Raw genomic sequence first — 7,552 nt, 5'->3', positions numbered from 1 at the left:
TTTCCCTGGGGTGGGGGAGTCCAGAACTAGAGGGCATAGGTTTAGGGTGAGAGGGGAAAGATATAAAAGAAACCTAAGGGGCAATGTTTTCACGCAGAAGGTGGTACGTGTATGGAATGAACTGCCAGAGGAAATGGTGGAGGCTGGTACAATTACAACATTTAAAAGGCATTTGGATGGGTATATGAATAGGAAGGGTTTGGAGGGATATGGGCCGGCTGCTGGCAGGTGGGACTAGGTTGGGTTGGGATATCTGGTCGGCATGGGCGGGTTGGACCGAAGGGTCTGTTTCCATGCTGTACATCTCTATGACTCTATATTGCATGCAGGGCCTTCCACAGCCCTACTACTCTTTGAGTAAGGAAACCACCTCTGTACTAAATCTATCACCCCCTCAATTTCAAGCTATGTCCCCTTGTGCTTGCCATCCCCATCTGAGGAAAAAGGTTCTCCCTGTCCACCCAATTGAACCCACTGACTGTCTTGTATGTCTCAAAGGGTTTTTTGCCAATGTTGCCTGACGTCCAGGTGACTCCAGACACTCCATCATGTGAGTGCCCTCTGAAACAGCCTAGCACACCACTGTGTTGAGGGCAATTAGCGATGGGCAGTAAGTGCTGGCCCAGTCAGCGATGCCCACATCCCATCAATCATGAAGGAATATAAAGTGGTTGGATGTCTATAAACACTGTGGTCTGCTTACTCCCATTGGCCGGTCCCCATGAATATTGCAATGACTCTCCATTACGTCCACCAACAATGTAAATCAGTGTATTCAGAATTATTCAGGGAAGGTAAATTGCTTTTCCCGCAATGAATATCTCTTTTAAAAGACATTATTTTTGAGTTCTGTAACTTTGCACAAATGGAATGCTTTGAGAAGCTGCATCATTTCCCCTGGAGGAAAGATAAGTTTTTGCTGTGATTTAATTTTATAGCAAATTCCCACATTTCCTGGATAAAGTCACCCTGCTTAGAAACAGGGCTGTGTTGGTTTGACTGGACACGCTCTGCTTATCTATTATCTCAAACCTTCTCTGCTGTGGAGCAGGGGAAGTTAATATGCAATGATTCATAAATAGCAACGCAGAGGAAAGAATATGAAACCAGATCTGGGCTATAATTCTCCCATTTGGTTTAAAAGATGGGAGAAAAGTCTGCTTTTCTTTATTGTTTAACCTGCTAATGAAACTGCTGTTTTTTAGTGAACGATTCGTGAGTACATTATGCCCCTGGAGGGACAGAGAAATATTCAGCCAGTCATGGTTCTTCCGTGATAATGAATCTTCAACACTTCTCAAGCATCTAACGAGCCCCTTAATGAGCATAAATGTTCAAAAGCTTGTTAATCCAGTAATAAACTACATCATTTTTGTGCAAAATTGATGCAAGGAAAATCCTGATTTAACTGCAGCATCACGATGCTCCCAGACACCCATCACTGCAATTCTTGAAGACTGTCTGATGTAAATAATCATAGCCCAGTCCAAGTGCACCAGAAACCTAGCGGCCTGGCAGGGCGGGGTGCCACAATGTATCTTTCTCAACTGCCCAGTCATTCTGCATGAATGGGCTGGGCAGTCCTGGAAGCCAGAGGTTGGAAGATTAGAGTCCCAGCCTGCTCAGTGCCCCAAGCTCTGTTGGATGCTGTGATCTTAAAGGATCATCCGATTCACTGGATGAGATGTTGAACCTCACTGAGTGAATGAGTGAGCCCTTGTTCACTCGCACAGAAGTTCCACCATGTCGACAATTGGCATTGTATCTTCTTTCATTTCCACACTAGCACAGCAGATGGTGGGTCTTTGGCACATTAAAGTGGACCGTTCCCTACATTGTATCACTCCCTGCTGTATGGTGACAGCAGGATGTTGCTGAATAAAAGATGAAAGAGTGGCTTCACGTCAACTTCTGATGTAAAGACCTTTGGGAGTCTTTTCTTTGATCTGGGCACCTTGCGCCGTGATCACTGTGGGTTTAAAGGTCACTGGTCTCCTCCAAGGTGCCATCAATGTTTCCTCCGACTGTCCATTACATACAAAATTAGAGTGGTGCTGGAAAAGCACAGCAGGACAGGCAGCATCCAAGGAGCAGGAAAATTGATTTTTGCCCGAAACATCGATTTTCCTGCTCCTCGGATGCTGCCTGACCTGCTGTGCTTTTCCAGCACCACTCTAATCTAGACTCTTATCTCCAGCATCTGCAGCCCTGTCCATTATATATGACCATCACCTTTCTCCCTCAACTCCTGCTTTCCACCGTGTCCATAAAATGATAAACCCATCAAATCTGCTCCACCATGCACTGGGATCATGGCTAATCTGATAATTCTCAACTCCATTTTCCTGTCTTTTCCCCTTACCCTTGCTTCCCTTACTGATTAAAAATCCATCTCTCTCAGCCTTGAATATACTTAGTGACTCAGCCTCGACAGCCCTCTGTGGTAAAGAATTCCACAGATTCCCTCTGAGAGAAGAAATTCCTCCTCATCTCTGTCTTGAATAGATGACCCCTTACTCTGAGATGGTGCCCTCTGGTCCTGGACTCTCCCACAAGGGTAAATAACCTTTCACCATCTACCCTAATGAGTCCCCTAGGAATTTTGTTTGTTTTAATCAGGTTGACTATCATTCTTCTAAGCTCCAATGAGTACAGGCCAAACTTACTTAACCTCTCCATAAAAGACAATACCTCCATACCCAGGATCAGTTGGATGAACTTTTCTCTGGTTTGCTTCCAATGATAGTATGTCTTTCCTCAGATAAGGGGCCCAAAACTGTTTACAGTATTCCAGCTGTGGTCTGATTACTGACTTATATAATTTTAATTATATCCCTATTTATTTATTGTTCTCTTTCCTTTGAAATAAAGGCCTTCCCTATTACCCACTGAGCTCGTGACTCTCAAATCCCTCTGTGCTGCAGTTTTCCCCATTTCAATAACATTCAGCTCCTCTATTTTCTCTGCCAAAACATATAACCTCACAATTTCCCATCTTATACTTCATCTGCCAAGCGTTTTGCCCACACACCTAACCTGTCCTCGACCCTCTGCAGATTCTGTGTCATTTTAGCCACTTGCATTCTCACCTATTATAGTACATTCATTTTCTCATCCAAGTCATTCATATATATTTAAATAACTGAGGCCCTAGCTCCGAATCCAGCGCCACTACATCCATTGTCATCCTGAAAATGCTGCACAAGTTACAGATTGTCTTTTTCCCCAGCTACGTTCTTCATTTGTTAGCCACTCTTCCATCCATGTTAATATATACCTAATGCTTTGTGCTATAATCTTATTAAGTAGATGAATATTTGGTACTTTATGAAACACCTTCTGAAAATCCAATGTCACATCTATAGCTCTTCCTTTATCCACCCTGCTTCTTACCTGCACAAAAAATAATATTTATAAGCATCACTTCCCCTTCCTGAAGCCATGCTGACTGTGCTATTGTCGGTCCACTGCTGTTACATGCTTTATAATAGTGTCTAACAGATGTTAAGTCTGTAAAAATGTTTGGTTTTTTTCCAGGGTAGGGGAGTCCAAAACTATTTGGCAGAGGTTTAAGGTGAGAGGGGAAAGATTGAAAAAGGACCTAAAGGGCAACTTTTCCAAACAGAGGGTAGTGCATGTATGGAATGAGCTGCCAGAGGAGATGATAGAGGCTGGTACAATTGTAACATTTAAAGGGCAACTGAATGGGAAGGGTTTAGAGGGGCAAAAATAGAAATTGCTAGAAAAGCTCAACAGGTCTGGCAGCATCTGTGGAGAGAAATCAAAGATAACATTTCAGGTCGAGTGACACCTTATCAAAGAATAGTTCTGAGGAATGATCACGTGATCCGAAACGTTAACTCTTGATTTCTCACCGCAGATGCTGAGCTTTTCCAGCAATTTCAATTTCTGTCTCTGATTTATAGTGTCCACAGTTCTTTTCAGCTTTATTCAGGGTTTAGCGGGATTATAGGCCAAATGCAGGTAAATGGGACTAGATTAATTTAGGATATCTGGTCAGCATGGACAAGTTGGACCGAAGGGTCTGTTTCCATGCTTTACAACTCTCTGAGTCTGTTGCGACAAAAGAAAAGTGCTCCACCTCCTGGACAAGGATAAAACAGCATCGCTATGAACTTCCACCAAATTTAGGAAGTCTCTTTTAGGAAAAGAATGCTGAAGTTCTGGTCACCTTGGGGCTGTGTGACTCCAGTCCCTTCCCAATGTGGTTGGATCTTCAACATCCCGCTGAAGTGTCCAACCAATGTCCACTCCACTTTATCTCACGTTCACCATGCAAACCGCCATCCCTCATGAAGACACCTCACCATAGGGAGAGAAACAGAGTTAACATTCCGAGATCACTCATAGACCCATAGACATTTAGAACAGCGAAGGACATCATTTGGCCCATCATATCTGTGCCAGTCAACAAAGATCTGAGGACAATAATCCCATTTTCCAGCTCTTGGTCCATAGCCCAGGAGACTATGGCAATGCGAGTGAATATCTAAATACTGCTTAAATGTTACTAGAGTTTCTGACTCAGTCACCCTTTCAGACAGTGAGCTCCAGACTCCAATCACATTCTGAGTGAAAACGTTGCCCCTCAACTCTCCTCTTAGTGTCCGACCTTTTACCGTAAAGCTATGTCCCCTAGTTATTGACCATCCCAGTAATGGTAAATTATGCCCTTCTCCCCAACTCTACCCATGCCCCTCATAATCTTATACACCTTTCCCAACTTCCCATTCATGAATGGGCAGCGGAGCCTGGGGTAGGCCATTCAGAAATGGTGGATTGGGGGTGTTGGATTATGCCTATTCAGGAATGTAGGGTGTTGGGATAGACCATTCAGGAATAGAGGGGGATGGGACAGCCCACTTAGGAATGAGGGGAGGCCCACTTAGGAACAAGGAAGACTCTATTGAGCTGCTGAAGCCTATTTTACCAGTCGATGAGATTGTAGCTGATTTATATATTAAGTCGATCCACCTGCTTTGTCTCTGAAGTCCACTCACCGGCAAAAATCTATTGATATCAGATGTAAACTGATTGAGCTACAACAATGGAAAGATATAAAAGAGACCTACGGGGCAACCTTTTCACACAGAGGGTGGTACGTGTATGGAATGAGCTGCCAGAGGAAGTGGTGGAGGCTGGTACAATTACAGCATTTAAGAGGCATGTGGATGGGTATATGAATAGGAAGGGTTTGGTTGGAGGGATATGGGTTGGGTGCTGGCAGGTGGGACTAGATTGGGTTGGGATACCTGGTCAGCATGGACGGGTTGGACCGAAGGGTCTGTTTCCATGCTGTACATCTCTATGACTCTATAAGTGCTTTTTGCAATAGCCTTTCTCATAATTCTACGATCATAGAACAGTACAGGCCCTTTGGCCTCGGTGTTGTGTCAGCCTTTTATCCGACTCTAAGATCAGACTAACCCACACACCCTACATTGTACTATCATTCATGTGCCTATCCAAGAGTTGCTTCAATGTCCCTAATGTATCTGACATCCTTTGAGTGAAAATGTGTTTGATATGTTCTTCCTTATGTTATACATTAACTATGATTTCTCTCCACAAGTGTTGCCAGACCTGCTGAGCTTTTCCAGCTGCTGTTGTTTGCACCATATCTCTGTATCCACTCTGTTAGTTCTTTTCAAAAATCAAAAATTCTTTTCAAAATTTTCAAAAACCTTAATCAAAATATTCCTTCTGCTAGATAATACTTCCCTTGTTGATGTAACATCTCATCATAAGCTAATACTTTGGCTCTGCTCTCCCTCTAAGGCCATTTCTAAGCTTCAGTGCTCAGAACTGTCCTCAGCGTTGAAGATGTAATCTAAACAGGACTTTGCCCAGCTACAGCAAAACTTTCTCCTAACATCTTTCTCCTAACGACTTGGGGCGGCTCAGTGGTTAGCACTGCTGCCTCACAGCACCAGGGTCCCCGGGTTCGATTCTAGCCTCGGGGGACTATCTGTGTGGAGTTTGCACATCCTCCCCGTGTCTGTGTGGGTTTCTTCCGGGTGCTCCGGTTTCCTCCCACAGTCCAAAGATGTGCAAGTCAGGTGAATTGACCATACTAAATTGCTCATAGTGTTAGGTGCATTCGTCAGAGGGAAATGGGTCTGGGTGGGTTACTCTTTGGAGGGTCGGTATGGACTGGTTGGGCTGAAGGGCCTGTTTCCACACTGTAGGGAATCTAATCTTAGTCCCGTACTTATAAAAAGCTAGTATTCATAATTCCTTTTTGATGAATTGTTTGCAACAAACTACTGGGCTTTTGTAATCTGTTTATACAGGTGCACATCATCTCTTTGGAGCTCCCATCTTCTGAGCATTTCATCATTTGAATAATGCTTGGATATATTATGTCCTCTACTTGTACCCTTCTGAGGTGCTGTTAAATAGCTGTCCCCAATCTGTGCTTATTATTCCCTTCAGTAAATAAAGTAAGCCTCTTAAAATTATATACTTTGATTCATAAGTATTTCTAGACTACCAGGTCATATCAAATCAGTCCTCCAGTTCTTAAGCAATAACAGATACCAGGTCAGCATGGCAGTTGCATCTTTCATGTTGTGAATTATGGAGCTTTTGTATATTATGTTACCAAATTGGATTCTCACTACTTGGGCTTTTGCTCTAATACATTTTGCTCTAATACATGTTTGACTTCGAAGAACATTGAAGGTACCCATAGTAGTTTTGGCCTGTAATACAGATTTAGTGAAATTTCTATTCTCATTGAAATGACACCAGAGTATTTCACTGGATAGTTTGTGCTTTTCCATTGGATCAACTTGGTTTATTTCCTGGGCATCTGTGAAATGTGAATGCTATTTTGAAAAATTGCATTGAATTCTCGTCTCCCTGCTATTGGAAAAATGTTGTGAAACTTGAAAGGGTTCAGAAAGGATTTACAAGGGTGTTGCCAGGGTTGGAGGGTTTGAGCTATAGGGAGAGGCCGAATAGGCTGAGACTACTTTCCCTGGAGCATTTGAGGATGAGGAGCAACGATAGAGGTTTATAAAATCATGAGGGGTGTGGATACAGTGAATAGTCAAGGTCTTTTCCCTCGAATAGGGGAGTCCAAAATTAGAGGCAGCATGTTGGCTCAGTGGTTAGCACTGCTGCCCCACAGTGCCAGAAACGTGGGGTCAAATCCAGCCTCAGATGACTGTGTGGAGTTTGTACATTCTCCCCGTGTCTGTGTGCGTTTCACCCCACAATCCAAGGATTCGAGTGGATTGGCCATGCTAAACTGGCAATAGTGTTCAGGGATGTGTGGGTTAGGTGCATTGGACAGGGGTAAATATAGAGTGGTAGGGGGGTGGGTTACTCATCAGACGGTCAGTGTAGACTTGTTGGGCCAAATGACCTATTTCCACGCAGTAGGAATTCTATGATATCCTTTCCTTTGATTGAAAATGGATAAACTCACCTATCTGTCACATTTTTGCTGATCATCTGTCTCAGTATTTCTTTTTGTTCCCATCTACGTTGTGTACTACAACCCCAATCCTTGTGTCTTTGTAAA

At 43.4% G+C, this 7,552-nt stretch overlaps 1 protein-coding gene across 3 annotated transcripts in view; it reads left to right on the top strand.

Annotated features, from left to right (window-relative positions):
- cdh23 (cadherin-related 23) overlaps positions 1-7,552 on the top strand; it is a 799,974-nt gene that overhangs the window by 346,823 nt on the left and 445,599 nt on the right. The gene's annotated exons all lie outside the window — the stretch shown is intronic.

This window comes from Chiloscyllium plagiosum, chromosome 38, assembly GCF_004010195.1.
Source record: "Chiloscyllium plagiosum isolate BGI_BamShark_2017 chromosome 38, ASM401019v2, whole genome shotgun sequence".
NCBI lineage: Eukaryota > Metazoa > Chordata > Chondrichthyes > Orectolobiformes > Hemiscylliidae > Chiloscyllium > Chiloscyllium plagiosum.
This window is presented reverse-complemented; position numbering and strand designations above follow the sequence as displayed.